At 43.9% G+C, this 16,452-nt stretch overlaps 1 protein-coding gene across 2 annotated transcripts in view; it reads right to left on the minus strand.

Moving 5' to 3' along the window:
- The window catches only part of SOX5 (SRY-box transcription factor 5), a 445,318-nt gene that overhangs the window by 151,841 nt on the left and 277,025 nt on the right, over nt 1–16,452 (minus strand). The window lies entirely within an intron of this gene.

The raw sequence follows: 16,452 nt of genomic DNA on the forward strand, positions 1-16,452 counted from the left end.
TCTTTTCTCTCTGCCTGCAACTTTCTCATCCACTGACATGAACACCAAAGCCTCTGAACATGATTTCCCATGATCAACAGATCTGGTTCTGAGGGTCATCTGCAACTCTTGAGAAGATTCATATGGCAACAGTGCTGCACAATTTGTGACCCATCGAGTCAAACCCACCTCACCAATCATGTAAAGTGACCCACCGGGGCTTGACAAAGCTCATTTGCCAGCCTGCCTGGGACTGCAAATAATTAGAGGTAAGGGCACCAGCTTGTGTTGAATTGGCTCAGAAATGAAAAGCAATTTCTTAAAAAATAATTTAAAAGGGTTCCTTATTTCCAAGCCAATCTGAAGTCAGAAATAAGCCATCTCTACTCTATGAGCCGCCAAACCCTCATCCTTTCCTTTCCTCTCTTGGCAGCAGTAGCACTTTCGTGGCAAGACATGGCAGGAAAGGAGGAAAGCTTCTCTCCCCTTCCTTGCACTCAGGTGTGAAGTCTCTAGGAAATGTGGAGCCCTGAGAACCATTGACACTGCAGTTGATAACATGGACTATCATTAACCAGGAGATCATGTAGATAAACCCCTAGATTAAAATGAGGCTTGCACCCCAACGACTCGCACCCATAAGGGCTCATTGTTGCACAGTCAATATCATGTAAAATAAAGAAATCAATATAGTACAAAAATCACACAGACTTGTATTTTGGTTAACTAAGGGCCCAATCCTGTGCTCAGCGACACGGCTCTGTGCCACTGTGCACTGTCGCAAGCGTGCTGTAAGGCACGTTTGCCAGCCTCACCGCCGGGATCCCGCCAGTGCTAGCCCAGCGCCGGCCGGTCTTGGACCGTCTCCTGGACCGCCAAGCTGCAGAACAGTAGGCGGGGCGGGGAGGAGGCGTTCCCCTGAGGGGAGAGGCCAGCGGGGGGTGGAGTGAGGGCGGGGAGGAGGCGTGCCGGGGAGGTGTGATGTGGGGAAGGGGGGCGGGCTGGAGGCATGCCCGGAGGGATGGGAGATGGGTCCACAGAGCTCTACTCCACAGGATCCAGGGCACTCGTGTAGGGCTGCGTGGCCTATACAAGTGCCTTTACCTTACCGCTGACGGTAAGGAGAGTAGCCCCATTGCGGGGCTGCTTACCATACTTGGGGGAAGGGGACAAAAGTCCCCTTCTACCGAAGTGCCTCCTGCAGTAGTTCGGGAGGCTCAGGATCCAGGGGCAGCTGGGCGCCCCGGGCAGCTCAGGATTAGGTTGTAATTTGGCAAACTTCACTGCTTCCTGACAACATTTTCTTGTTAATATTCAGTGTTGGGAACTCGAATCAGTGACTCAGACTCGTGAAAAATGTGTTTTTTGCAGACTCAGCAACTTGTGAGTTGTGCATGTGGAAGACTCGGAAAAAGATTCGAGTTAGGCCCCCTGACTCAATATCATCCCCATGTATGCTGACCTGAGTCAGCCTGTGTCTGGGGGTGCCTGCTCACTGTTTTTGCTACGTGGAAAACCTCGTGGGGCCAGCATTCCAACAGCAAGTAGCAGGGAATTCCAGCCAGGAGGCAGCATAGGGTTAATGAATTGGGCGGGAGACGGGAGTGGGTTCTTTCTCCCCATCTCTGATAGGAAGGAAGAAACCAATGAACACTGGACAAACTACGGGCATGCGGATATTTTTATTGGCTGAGGGAGAGGGAGGAGCCCAAGGGTTTTTTTGCCTTACAATTGACTGCAGAAGCCCAGGGAGGCGGGACTGGGATGTCTTGCCCATCTGTGAAAGAAGCAAAGTTCATTGAAGGAAGGGGGTGTTCTCATATTGTCTTTGACTAGGGGAGGGCAGGAGTAGAAGCCAAGGATGTTCTTGCCTTACGATTGGCTGCAGAAACCCAGGGAGCGGCAGGGAGGTTTTTTCCTTGGATGAATGAGGGGAGATGGTGGGGGAAGGGAAAGACGGTTCCTAGCCAACCCAGAGAAATTCATGGCATGGCTCCAGTAGGCTCATTAAATGACTGGCTTCAGTGGGACTACTTCTGAGTAGGGCTGCAAAGGATCGGATTGTCCTGGTAAGCCTCCCAGCTGCTGTTCGTGACCCTCCTCCTCCCTCTCGCTGTTCTATCTCGGCTCTCGTGTCCCTCCCACCCCTCCCTCCCTGTTTACAGATGGGCAGGACAGCAGGGGAGTGTTCAAAGAAAACTCTGACACACTCAGAGCCTGGCAGCAGTCCTGTTTTTTCCACGGAGGGTCGTGGAAAGGAGGGCAATTCGACTCAAGTCCATTAGAGTCATCAAAGGGTGACTTGGAAAGTGCCTGTTATGACTCATTGTCGAGTCAAGTCGCAGGGGGGGCAGTGACCCAACTCAAGTCAAGCCATGCTGTACTTTCCCGACACTGTTAATATTTTGGCCCCACACACATTTCAAAACCAATCGTTTTACATGCCTGTCATGTCTCATGTACCAAATGAACTCTTGTTAATGGAAAGATTTTGAATACATTAACTTACAACTCGACTAAGACCAAAGGAATACGTCTCTTCCCTAGTATGCTTCCTACATCCCCCGCTGCCACATGTGGCAAGTCTGTGCTAAGCACAGTCATGTGCTAAGTTTGCTGTACACATGTGGCAAGCAATGGGGAGGCTCACCTGATATCAATGCATCAGGAATCCACTTCTGTCCCCTGGCATCTTTTCAGATGTGCATGACACTGTACAGTCAGGGAAAGAAGAGCTACACTGATTTCCAGAGGATTTGCTCTATGCAATGCTCCCATGCACAGAAAAGCCAGACTGTACCCCAAATTCCTAGTGCAACTGACTTCTGATCTCCCACTTGTCTCCTTGTTCTTATTCTAATCCACTTAACAGATGCAGTACTCCCAGTTTCCCATTTAACCACCCTGGAATAATCCCATTTCTGCCTCCATGTGATGTTCTTTTCTTTTCTTTCTTTTTTTTTTAATGACAAAGAAACTCCATTCTCCTTTTAGAACAAAAATGAACAGCCGAGTGGAATTTTTGCATCGTATTCTTCGGCAGCAAGCCACGGAACTTAAAAAAAAAAATGGGTTCCAAGGATGAAAGTGACTTTGCCAAGCAAAGAAGCTTCAAAACAGAACTCAAAACACTAATAGAGAGACAGATGGTTCCACTGAAGGGTTGGCTGCCAAAAAAAAAAAAGAGAAAAAAATTATACAAAAAAAAAAAAAAACCAACACGGAGTGATGTTATTGAAGCTGACTGGAAAGTTCTCTGATGACTGCAAATATTCTTGTCCCATTTTAAGTGTTAACTCTGCCTCCAGGGCTAATATAAACTAAAGCAACAGAGAAGAGAGAGAGAGAGAGAGAGAGAGAGAGAGAGAAACACGTGCAGCCTCTCCAAGCCCACAAGGTAGCACAAGTCGACACTTGATTTCAAATGACTTCTGGATACACTCGCAAAATAAAATGTATTGTTCTCCTGAGATCCCATTTGGGAGAGGAGCCACCAAGGAAACAAGCTTTTCAAAAAAGCACCCTTACCATTTTTTATACAACTTCTCCGCCTCCTGTGCAAATACAAAGAGGACTTTAAAAAAGAAAGGAACACCACCCTCCTGGCTTCAGATTACAAACTCAGCTGAGCCGTGGAGGTAAGAAAAGCAGAAAGGTGAGGACAGTTTGCATGGAGACCAAAATAACTCAGTCAAAACAATGTCATTTCTATTCCAAGCTCCAATGCAAGGCTAGGAGAGCTTGAATACCTGCACTCCATTTTCTTCCCTAAAGTAAATAAGTGCTAAGGTAATTTCATTGTTAACAAAATATTACAGGAGGATGAAATGCAAACCAAATGCATATGATGGCTGGTTTCATCCTAAATGCTGTATTTATTTTTCAGGGGGAAAAATAACTTTCAACAAGTTTTGTTTATCCAGACCCGTTGCTAGGTTACAGATGTGAAAAAAGATGCAAAATCCTGCCCCGACCACTTTTCAGCAAAGACAACTTTTTTTTAGCTCTGTTTATATGAAATTACATGGACACACAATTCTAGTCTCACCCTCCCACACATGAACCCCAAATATATCCCCCTCACAAATTGTTGATCCTAGATTTAGAGTTTTTAGAACTGCTTAGGCCTGGTAATCAGGGCTAGTTTCAGACCCGGCCATATGCTCTACCAACGTATGTCCTCCAGAAACACAGTCTGCATACACGGATATAAATAGTGTATCTATACTGGAGGATTTTTGGCTGTTGACATACATTCTTGGGGCAGAGAGTTACCAATCACAGAGACTCATTACCCGCACAGAGACAGATAGGGTCTCTGGCAGTAGGGAGTGGATCACCAGAGTCCAGAGTCTATTTTGTTACTACCAATGCAGTATCCCCAAATGCTTTACATTTTCCCAATGACTGTGCTTTCCCAAGTTACAACTACTCATGCATATGGAAAAAATGATAGGGGTACCCTCAGGAACGCCACAGGGACTAAACTTCTTCTTGGCCCCTGTGATTTCATGTCCAAGGTGTAGGACACGTTTTGCACCCACTCCCTTTCCAGGCTGCATTTCTTAGTCATGGTAGAGAATGTCACAATGCTGCAAACTAGCCTAGATGCACCTTGTTCCTTCTTTGCTACATCTGCTGGCTTTCTCCATCCTATGCTTTCCATGTGGCTCTCCAACTATGACTGCCTCTCCCAGGGAGTAGACCACTGTTCATGAGGAGGCCTCAGCCAAGGTCAAGGATTGGAGTTAACTGCACATTATGCCCCTCCAGGACTATGGCATAATGGATACTCCCACCCAATGAGGTTCCCGTATAGCTCCAAATGGAGCTGTTTCCAGGGCCAGGGTAGCACATGCATGGGGAGGGAGGTGACAGTGCTGGTGTGGGGGTGACATGATGACACAGGGGCATCATCAAGTCACCTAGCCCTAGGCACCAGTAGGCCAGATATGCTACTGGTTCATCTGGGGGCTTTGAAAAGATGGGACAGCAGCCCTGGAGAGGTCGGGAGAGAAGAAAAAAGTGGAGGCATGAACTGATAAAAGAAAGCAGCAGCTCACCATGGGCTGGAGTGGTGCATGAGCAGTCCCTGCTCATCCTACAAGCATTTCCCTTGACCCCAAGAAAGACCAATTCATGGGGAAGGTGAGAGAGGCAGAACATGGCCCTGACTAGAGAACCAGCTATACAAGGCAGAGAAAGGGAAGGCTGAGGAGGAAGCAGTGCAATGGCTCTTCCAGGTCTATGGACAAATGTGGAGAAGAAATGAGGTCCAGAGGAGATGGCTCTCTCCTTCCTTCCTTCCGGCTGAAGCCAAAGGTTTGCCTCAGCCTCCTTCTCACAACTTATACATAAACAGATTTTATTGTGCTTGCTTTAGTACCTTTAAGACCATATATTGGCATGGTAACATGGGCAGATCTGGGTTATTCTCAAAGCAGGGTTAAAGAAGTGTACCCTAATTGGGGGGGGGGGACTAGCCTGATGCCCCATCTGGTGGGAGGTGGGTAGAAGCTTCCTGGCAAAGCTCTACAGCTAAGCTAGCATTCAAACACATGGGCATCTTCCCTTAAAATACATAGCCCAGAGGAAGCCTCGACTGCTGAGCAAGCCCCCCATATTATTGCCAGGTCACAGAAAGACACTTAATCTCTGCTTACACTCAGAGGAATCCATCTTGTTACTAAAATGGTTAGGTTCATGGGGAATGGGGGAGTGAGACATCAAAAGCAGCAAAGCTGGGGTTCCGAGGCAGTCATGTGTTCACACACTGAACAGATGTAGACCTGCAGCAAACTAGCAGGATCATGTGCTCTCAGACTACAGCACTGGCTCATAAAGATGGATATGGTCTACACATAGTAACCAGCAAATGTGTTTTAGTTAGTACCTTTAAAACTGTATACTGGCATTGTGACTTCTGTTTGTGCAAAATACTGTATTCACACTTGCAGTCAGTGGCATAGCTAAGGGCGTGCAAGGGGTAGCAGTTGTACTGGGCATCAAGTTTTAGGGGGGCAACAAGCTGAGCCTGACACTAGTGACCAAAATTGTGAAAATCTTGGTATGTATGAATAATTCCATCATGTTCTATATCATTGGAAAGGTAATTTAATGCAGAATGCAATGCAAGAAACTGCATTGGAATATCTGTATTCTTTCAAAAGGTATGGCCAATTAACCATAAAATGAAAACACAACTGCCTTGTGGAACAAAAAGTGGATTTGCTTAACTCCAAACTGATCTATGAGGCTGATTGTTCTGAGTGTCAATGAGATGTTATAATGATACAGCATGGAACCAATAACTTTTTATTTATTTACGTAATTAAATTTGATTTTGTCATGTGGGGGAAGGCAGCTACAAAACCTTCTTTGTCCCTGGGTAGCAGATATATGCCTTAGCTATGCTGGGGGGAAGACAGCAGAGCAAGTGGGTGGTGACATGCTGGGGGGAGGAGGTGGTTTCCTCCCAATTTTCACTTTTTTAAAAGCCCGGGTGTGATGTCACTTCTGGTTGTGACATCACTTTTGGGGCAACATTTTGAACTTGGCACCGGGCTACATGATCATTAGCTACGCCACTGCTTGCAGTTGCGAATTATAGAGGGAAAAGAAGCACACACTTGTTGGGATATGACTGTCAGGGGGCTCAGAATTGTGAGCCCCATAATGTCCTCAGGTAGAATGCACATTTCATTGCTGATCCCCCCCCCCCCCACACACACACACTAACCATATTCTAAGTAGGCTCATAAATACCAGATCTCAGGGGGAACTTTTGATTTTGGAACTTGAGCCACACATCTTAATGACTTTGCCCATTTAACAGAAAGCTTCCTTACCAGTCCCATTAAGACTCAGGATTGGGGAGAAGCACTGACACCCACAACATGGTGTGATTAATAAACAGCATGGTTATTTGATTAATAACCAGCGTTAATGTTTTCTCTGGGACCTAGGTCAGGATGTGCAGGGTTCCCTTCAGAATTTTTATCTTCCCAAAACTCTTATTGGTTCCCTTGAAATTCCTTAAATGTTTCTCCCAAGTAAGAACTTCAGACTTTGCCAGGACATTTCACTTGAGGTGAAAATTGGTGACTACTCATTACAGCACCAAAACCAGAAACCCAAGCAATAATGTTGCCAAATGCCAGGGGGGAAAAGCTTCCTGATCTGTTCTTTTGCCCTTAACACCAGTTTGACCTGGCAGAGGCCAGTAAGTGAATCAATGGAATGCTAATCACTGCAGATTAAGCTGCTGTTAATGGCATAAGAGCCAGACCAGTTAAAAAGTTGGTAACCCTCATGGAATGGATAAAAAAAAGGCAACATACCTCATCTGCCCATTATATAGGTGAGTCCATCTATGTAGATATAAAGGCTATTATCACTTTAAAACAACAGTGCAGCTGCTCATGCATTTTGGTAAAGAAACACATAACAGGATATCTGTTAATACAGAAGAGCATCATGGCGCAATGTCACTTCTTCAGAAGCAGAGGCAAAACCCCCACCTATGATCATTTCATTAATAACTGATGTCTCCGTGCAGAATCTGATGAAACATACAGCTTCCAGATGCTTGTTTAATGCAGCGGCTGATAAGCTCCAGCCCTTTGCAGAGCACCACAGTGCTAAGTGACTCAATGAAACATTTGTCAGTGAAAGGAAAACAGGTGTGCGATTGCTGGATGGCAGAGTGCTTTTTCTTTTCAATGGATAACTTGGAGGATAATTTCTCAAGCTGCAAAGGCAGCCTAATGCTTCTGTGCAAGATTGTTTCAGTTCTTAAGATGCTGGAAAGCATTTGGCATTAACATGATAAATACATTATTTACATTTAAAAAATGCAGAAATGATGACACTCTTCCACGTCCAGGGAGAGAAATAACATCCCCTTACTTTCAAAGCAGCAGGCTGCCTTCTATTGCATTTCCCAAATATGGGCTTGCAAAGTGATGATCAGTATCAAAGGTCCTCTGAATTTCTTCCTCAAGAAGTAAGTGACTTGCATTGACTTGTATAGGAGAAAGTCACTGAGGACTGCATAAGCATTTGGGAGCTATAGTGGAATGTTTTTCTTCTTGCACTCGCTATGTGCTGAAGTGAGTGTAGGAAAAGGCCTTTGAGGACTCCTATATGTCCTCCAAGCACATGGTTTTGGCTTGGAGGGCCAGCCCATTCATGAGGCCAAGAGCATCAGTCGCCTCATGCAGCAGGTTGTTGAGTGGATGCCCATCTCTGTCTGCCTACTTGCCTCCACTGCTCCTATTTCTCCTTCCCCTACCTAGATTGGAAAAGAGGGGTATAGAGAAGAAGAGGAAATATCTGCAGGAGGTGTGGTCCAGAGGTTGAGCTGCTTGAAACCTGCCTGAAGCGAAGGGCATGCAGGGGGTAGCACCAGGCAACAAGCTTTAGAGGGGAAACAAGCTGAGCTTGATACTAGTGGCCAAAACTGAAAATTATTATTATTATTATTATTATTATTATTATTATTATTATTAACAGTATTTATATACCGCTTTCCAACTAAAAGTTCACAAAGCGGTTTACAGAGAAAAATCAAATAACTAAATGGCTCCCTGTCCCAAAAGGGCTCACAATCTAAAAAGATGAAAATGAATACCAGCAGACAGCCACTAGAACAGACACTGCCGGGGGGAGGTGGGCCAGTTACTCTCCCCCTGCTAAAAAAAGGAACACCCACTTGAAAAAGTATCTCTTACCCAATTAGCAGGGGTAAGAAAACCTTGGTATGTACGAATAATATCATCATGTTATATATAATTGGAAAGGTAATTTAATGCACAGTGCAATGAAACAGACTGCATTGGAATAACTGTATTTTACCAAAAGTTATGACCAATTAACCAATAAATGAAAACACAACTGCTTTATGGAACAAAAAGTGGATTTCTTTAACTCAGAACAGATATACGAGACTGATTGTTCTGAGAGCCAATGGCGTGTTATTATGATACAGCATAGACCCAATAAGATGTTAATGTGAGTCAGCTCTCATTTCCATGTATCATAATACACCCCTGCTAACTGGGCAAAGAGGCACTTTTTCAAGTGGTACTCCTCTTATATTTAGAAGGGGGAAAATAACCATCCCTCTTCACCCCCAGTGTCTCCAACTAATAAGGGAAACACTTTTTATTTATTTACTTACTTAATTAATACTTTTGATTTTGTTGCGGAAGGGGGCTACAAAATCTTTTTTGACCCCAGGTAGCAAAGAGATGCCTTAGCTATTCCATTGGCTGGGTGGAGGCGGCAGAGCAAGTGGGTGGCAAGCTGCTGGGTGCAGAAGGTGTGTTTTCCTTGAGTTTCCCTTTTTAAAAAACCTGGGTGTGATGTCACTTCCAGTTGTGACATCACTTCCGGGGCATCATTTTCAGCTCGGTGCCAGAATACACAATCATTAGCTACGCCTCTGAGCAGGAGCACCTCTATTCTGAAGGGAGACCAGAAATCACTGAGAAGCTGTCATGACCCTCGGTGAGATAGAAGAGTCACTAATGTGCTGCATTGAGAGGGCAAGACTGGAACGCTGAAAATGTCAGTCGGCAGAGCAATAACAACTGGAGACCCTCTGCTCAGTGTGATTTGTGTCTGTCTGTGGAAGCTCAAGACACCTGCTGTGCAGATAGAGAGATGGCTACACTGTGAAAGGAAAACATCTGGAGACTGAAGGGTTCTATATATAGGACAATATTGTAAAGACTCTTAATGAGTCTAGGACAGTCTGCCTTTGTAAACCGCCTTGAATAATATCTGATGAGAAATCTGATGATGAGAAAAGTGGTATAACTATAGCAATGAATGAATGAATACATAAATAAAAGAGTGGAGAGGATGGGAAGAGAGCACTGAGTGAGAGGAGCAGAGGCTGGCATGTCATCAGGTAAGGGGGCAGCAGTTGGCATGCTGCCTCAGGCATCAAGATACCTTGGGCTGGTTCTGATGCCTTGAGTTCCTTGATGGAAGAATGGTGGTTTATCAATGCAAGTGCCTGGATAGGCGACTACCTGGGAGCCACCTTAAGCTCCATCATGGAAGAAAAGTGGAGTATAAATTAACAAGCTGACCCTTGTTCCTTTCTGTGAGTGAGAAATGAAATCTGTTTAAGTGAGATTGCATTTCCAGAGTGAAAACATCCAAACAGAATGCCAGTAAAAGAAGCTTGGGTTTAGATCCCACAGTTTTGTATAGCCGTCCCTCCCTGACCCACTCAATGCTTCACCTGCTCACCTTGTTTCACTCTTTTTTTTTAAATTGGGCATTGCAAGGTCTCCTTAATGGTCAAATCTTACCCTGAAATTTTTCATTTCGCATTTCAAGTACTGCACCTTGCATTTATGATTCTGGTTTACATTCCTTTCAACAACAGCACTTATTTTTTCCTCATTTTGACCAATAATATTATAAGACCCTTCAGAAAGGATCCTAATGTTCTTGTTTTGTTGGTTTGTTTTTTAAAATATGTTTTTCTTTTCTTTCAGTATCTTTTTTTCTGACAAGTAGTTATCTCGTTAAGATAGCAGTGTTTGCTTTAATTAACGTGTAGGCGGGTGGGCAAGAATGAGAGGTTATCTAATAGCATGCAGTGGGCAGCAATTCAAAGCGAGTCCTGTTTTTGCATGATGTATTGGCACAAACACAAAGAAAAGTCTAAGGCAAATCACTTACTTTAAGTGATATCCATCCATCTACTGGGAGGAGGGGAAAAGTCTGTTTTGGAGGCAGAGGAGAATTTAATCTTATATGAAACATTGATACTTGAGTTCTGTAGTTGGGCCAGGATCCAAACATTGCACAAGCACCAGGTTCATAGTCCCAAGCGAATCTGGAGGTTATGCATATCAAAAAAACAGTAGCCCCCACAGCATGGCAAGCTGCTTTTGAAAGGGAGCGGAGTTTCAAAAGCAGCTTGTGAGATGTCATGGGAGTTTGATGTTCAAAGAATCAGAAAAGTCCAAAGTCCTACTACACATGAGCACACATTTCTTTAGATATGCCTAAAGTAGCTCTTCAGATTCCAGCCTTGATCTTTAGGTCAGCTGCACACACAGTAGTTGCTGGAGAAGAGACTCTTGCAGTTACTCCCTGCAGCGCCTGCAAGGCGTGCTTTCCCCTAAACCAGTGTGCTTTCAGCCTTTCCAAACCTGGGGTCTGACTTTAATTCCAATTTGCACAATGGCAAGTAGGATTGCCTTCTTTGACTGAAGCTATTACTGGAGATTTTTTTCTTTCCAACATGGTGTAATGTTGGAAGTTCCTGGAGGTCCTATAAAACAAGTTCTACAATTGCATTCCATAGGAGACTGGTGGCAATTCCTGGAGACACCTGGCCAATCCTGGAGGTTTGGCAACTCTAATGGGAACCCATTGAACCGTTCACTATATGGAGATCTGTCCTCCATTGCATCTGGTTGTCTTCTCTCACCCTCTGTGTTTTCCTCCAGCATCTATTGAATGAAGACCAATGCTCTTTGCTACCAACAAATCTCTCTCTAAAAAGTCCACAGCAGAGTGGAGAAAATGCTGTGAAAAAGTCCACAGCAGAGTGGAGTGAGCAAATGCAAAATCCACACATTTAAATGGCAAAGCTGGTGCATGGCACCATCAGTTCTGAATGATGCATGTGAGTTTCAGTGGTTGAGCCTTTCCACAATAAATGCCTTGACCTTTCCCTAGTTGCTACTTCTAAACATGTTATGTGGACACCATTCTAATGTGCATGCACCATTCCAAACTGACAGTGCCACTTGTGTATTTTACCATTTTAGCTTGGACCCCTTTTTGTGCGTGCATGCAAAATATAACATGTGAATTGGTGTTCTAATGCAGTCCAAAGGAAGACACATTTCCTCTGGCATATCGGACTCAATTTGGGCATAATTTAGTCAGTTCAGAAAACTCTACAACTGCAGTATAGTGCATAGGATGATGGTGACCTCTGCCTGAGACCTTGATAACTGTTGCCTATCAGAGTAGACAATACAGTGCTAGAAGGACCAATGGTCTGACTTGGTGGATGTTCAACTATGCATCTATCTTCATGTGCCAAGTAGGGGTCCCTACTCATTCCCCCCCCCCCAAATTACAGCCCCAGTTTCTGCTGGCTACATGAAACACCATCTTTGAAACTTTCAGGAATTTCAAGCACAGTTTACAAGAGTACTGTTATTGAAAGGAAAAATGTTGAAATTTCATTGAACACATCCCTGGATTGTGGTTAATAGTTTACGTGAAGCAATAGGGCCACCTAATCAAATCAGACATTATTGAGTGTGTGGTTGGCTTGCAATGACATCGGTTTTCACAGTTTTAGTTGCTACAACCGTTTAATGTCATCCTTTCCTCAAAATGACACATTTTGTAATTATTTTATATTGACTGTTATTGCTCCCAATATGATTTTTTTTTTTTGCACAGAAAAAAATATCCACAGTTAAAAACAATGATGGAGAAACAGAAATGGAAAACAAATACCAGTGGCAATTAAATCCCCTGCTATTCCAGGAACTTTTAAATACTGGGAATATATATTTTCACAAGTCCTAAATAGGTCTCTAACTGCTGCCCAGGGACTAGCATGATAGGGACATCTTTTTGTTCCTTCAGCTGTTTGGGCTTGCATCTGATTGTCACCTCTGCCAGGAGGACCATTTGGTAACAGAGGTTCATTTTACAGTTAGCAATTTGGTGTTGAAAGCAGAACAGAGAATCGCTGCAGAAGATTTGCTGCCAACATGTGAAGTTGTCACCTGAATTCCTCATGACACCTTAAGACCCCATACAGTGAGGAAAGCATTGTGGCTTAGTGGTAGGGTGCATGTTTTACATGCAGAAGGTTCCAGGTTCAGTCCCTAGCAGCATCTCCAGGGAGGCCTGGGGAAAAGCCCTGTTTGAAACCCTAGAAAGCTGCCAGCAGTCCATATAGACAAAGGCTGTCAAACTTATTGCATACTGTGGGTTGAAGAGCATTTATGATACCTGTTGGGGGCTGGAAGTGACATCATTAAGCAGGATGTCATTAAGCAGGTGAAGGCCAGAAGTAATCACTTTGTTTTCACATAGAAACTCATTAGCTGCAAATGACAGAAGAGAAAACGTGCAAATCTTGCTCATATTTTCAAGACATGGAGTGCCCAAATATCATGTGGGTTGCCCTTTCAGCAGTGTCGCTTCTGCTGTAGTGCCACTTTGCAACTTGGCAGCTGAGAGGTAGTCTGCAAAGAGATGCCTCAGCACCATCTGCTCTGAGCGTGGGAGGATGGAGGCCAGAATGTGAAACCTGATCAGAGTGAAACACCTGGACTGTTGTGGTTCTTGAAAGATAGAACCTTCTTTCAATTGTAAAAATCCCTACGGGGATTTAATCAGCCTGCCTATGTAAACTGCCTTGAATAAAGTCTTGAATAAAGACGAAGAAAGGCGGTATATAAATACCTGTTGTTGTTGTTGTTGTTGTTGTTGTTGTTGTTATTATTATATGGCAGCTTCACTCCCCCATCTGAAATGTGGGGCTAATCATGCTCTCCTACCTTACAGCGCAGTTGTAAGGATTACAACCAGATAATGACTATGAAGTGCTTTAAATGATAAACCAAAACACATGCTATACGTGCTCAATAAAAGATCTAACAAGTAAAATGGCCACAAATATTGCTGAAAAAAGTTGTCTCAAAAGATATATACAAAAGTTTGGACCACATTTTTACAGAGGCAACAGCCAAGTGATTTCTTTAAAAAAAATGCATAATGGAGCAGACAACCTCAGATGCAATTAACTGCAGGTGCAAATGATAGGGTTTAAGGATCTGGCTATGTGCTTTTCCCACACCCCCAGTGCAAATCAGGTTATCAGACATTTAAAAAAACCTATTATTCATGACTGCTTTTAATTGCAAGCACTAAAATCAGGGATGGCCTCAAACCCTATTTGGACCATTATTTTCATTGCTGCTGCTTCTTCTTCCTCCTCCTCTTCCTCCTCCTCCTCCTTCCAACCCTGTTGGCACTATCAGGAGAACAAAGGCACAAAGGGAACAACAAAACAGTTTGGCCCTTTTCAAGTATGACAAGGTGCTGGAGAAGGAAATCAGCTTTCAAACAAGGCGCATTAGCATCATACAGTGATTTGTATTTTAAATTACCACTGGATTCAGGCAATCTCTTCAAACATTTGCAGCTTCCATCCTTCTCAAGTAGTTCGCTCTGAATTTGGCTTTGTCCAGAATTGTGTTTGTGAGTGGGAGTGAATTCCGCTTTAGAACTCTCAGACAATATCTGATTGGATTGCTTGGGGGGGGGGGGGATACCACACACATGCCTGTAACAGTATAAGCAAAATCAGAGAAAATACGGTATAATGGGTATAAAGAGTTAAGACTCTTTTGATGTTGATATTTTCTTCTGAAAACGGAAATAGTTCTTGGAATGTATGACCATGGTGTGTTTTTTCCCCCTTTTCCAGATTGCTGGTCTTTAAATACACAGCGATTGCACTTCTTGCTCCATTTCTAAGCTGCTATAGGTATTAGAGGATAATTTACATGCAATTTGCATTTTTTTTGTGCCTGTGGTTTTGGTAAGTCTTCCAAACCTAATGACTGTTCCTTTTGGCCAGCAACATAAATGCTGTAATCACACAATTATTGTGCTGGGAACAGTTTAATTCAGCATTTTGTCCTCAACCACAGAACAATTACTCAACAATTTTGGTTAACCATACAGAGCTTTGCAGCCTGGAGAGGAAGCCGCTAATTCACAAGATCTATTGTCTTACACAAAGGTGCAGTTACCCTTGATTCTTATCTGCTCCAACTTCCATCCTCACTCAGCTCTTTAGGGGGAGTTCCACCTCCTTTCTAGCTAATGAAAATGAATGACTGTAAGACTCACTTTATTAGCTTATTCATCTCTATCCGCTGAACACTTTTAATTACTCATTTGCTTATCAAGAGAAAGGTTTTTGGTACACGTGCCTGGGAAGCAAGTAAAGCATGCAAGGGAACCTAGAAAATGCATTCATTTCAATAAGCAGCCCACCCTTTCGCAACAGCTAGGGATGGATAAAATAATAATTTAACGTATTTAAACGTATACATACATTACATATTCAATCTAGCTATCATCATTGGTCAATGGATCATTGGGAACTGGATCATTGGGAACTGTGGCACTGACTGGGAGCTTGTTATAGGAACTGTTTGAATGACATGTAACTGCATCTGCTCACATTCAGTCATGCTCAGCTTGGTCTGTGCCCTCAGCCATTCTTGTCTGCTCCTCAACTAAATTAGATTGTTTAGAGCAGTGGTTCTCACACATTCAGCACCGGGACCCACTTTTTAGAATGAGAATCTATCAGGACCCACCGGAAATGATGTCATGACCGGAAGTGACATCATCAAGCAGGAACATTTTTAACACTCCTAGGCTGCAATCCTACCCACACTTACCCAGGAGTAAGTTCCCATTGACTATCATTGTTAAAAGAATGTACATAGTGGCTTGTTCAAAGTACAGGTCTGTAACATTTCCCCAAATGCAGTCACATGCCATGGTAGCATCAGGTCTAATACATTAAAAATAAAATATTGAAATGAGTGGGGACCCACCTGAAATTGGCTCGCGACCCACCTAGTGGGTCCCGACTCACAGTTTGAGAAACACTGGTTTAGAGGTTTCAATCCAGGAACGCTAACACTGGAACTTCATGCTGCCATGGCATTTTGCCAGAGGTGCAAGCAGCTGGCCTGCTCTCCGCTGTGCTTCAGGTCTGCCACTGCTGATGATCAGAAAGTGATACTGAGGCTAACAGATCAATATAGGACAAGTGAGATATAAGGACTAATAGGACACCACAGTCTTCCAAAGTACTGAGTGAACTGCTCTCAGACTGCCTGTTTTAGTTCAACAAACAGCTTGCTTCTGGACCATCAGCCCAGAAAGACTAAAAGTAAAAAGTAAGTTCCAGTAAATATCCAGTCACTCTGACAGGAATGCACCATTATGATACAGTTCTTGCTTTCTGTTGCCAACTGGCCTCCCCTGCCCGTCTAAAACAGAGGGACCATAGCTGAGTGAAAGAGTGTGTGCTTTGCAAGCAGAAGGTCTTAACAGCTCAATACACCTGACAGCCCCAGTTACAGGATGTCAGCAGTAGAGTGGGGAAGGACTTCTGTCTGAGACCCTGGAAAGTTGTGATCAGTCCAAGCAGACAGTACTGGGCCAGAGGAACGAATGACCTGACTCAGAAGAAGGCAACATCATGCATTCCTCCTGTAGGGCAGAGCTTCGCCATAACTGTTGATGTTGTCCAGATCACAGCAGGTCCCATGTTATCTAGCACATGAAAATAAAGCCGTGAACATAGCACAGAAATCTTTGTGGACCACACCAGAAGACATAACAGACCAGTAATGATTCCTATCACCTGATTCAACCTCC

Source organism: Tiliqua scincoides, chromosome 7, assembly GCF_035046505.1.
Source record: "Tiliqua scincoides isolate rTilSci1 chromosome 7, rTilSci1.hap2, whole genome shotgun sequence".
Taxonomy (NCBI): Eukaryota; Metazoa; Chordata; class Lepidosauria; order Squamata; family Scincidae; genus Tiliqua; species Tiliqua scincoides.